This window comes from Elephantulus edwardii, unplaced genomic scaffold, assembly GCF_000299155.1.
Source record: "Elephantulus edwardii isolate Elephantulus edwardi_28Jun2011 unplaced genomic scaffold, EleEdw1.0 scaffold00469, whole genome shotgun sequence".
NCBI classification, from domain to species: domain Eukaryota; kingdom Metazoa; phylum Chordata; class Mammalia; order Macroscelidea; family Macroscelididae; genus Elephantulus; species Elephantulus edwardii.
The window spans coordinates 849,980-850,345 of record NW_006400219.1 but is presented as its reverse complement, the minus strand read 5'-3'; positions in this window follow the sequence as shown (position 1 = coordinate 850,345).

Here is a 366-nt window from a genome sequence, read left to right as displayed (position 1 = left end):
GCTGTGATATATTCACACAATGGAATACTACACTGCTTTGGAAAACAAGGAGCTCATACAATATTATTCAAAATGGATGACCCTGGAGGACATTATTCTGAGTAGAGTATCTCAGTCATAAAAGGACAAATACTGCATGGTGCCACTGTTATATAACAGGACTGACATTGCAGTTGAAGGAAGACAGAGAAAAATTGGTTCAATAATTTATACTGCATTGAAACAGAAAAAGGAGAAAACTGTTTAAAAGAGATATGTGATTAGGTATTTTTGTCATGACGGGAGTCTAGAGTGAAGGCTGCATAGTGGAGTGGACCTGGGGGGAGGGAATTGTAAAACAATGAAAGAATTTTTCTTTTACTTTTC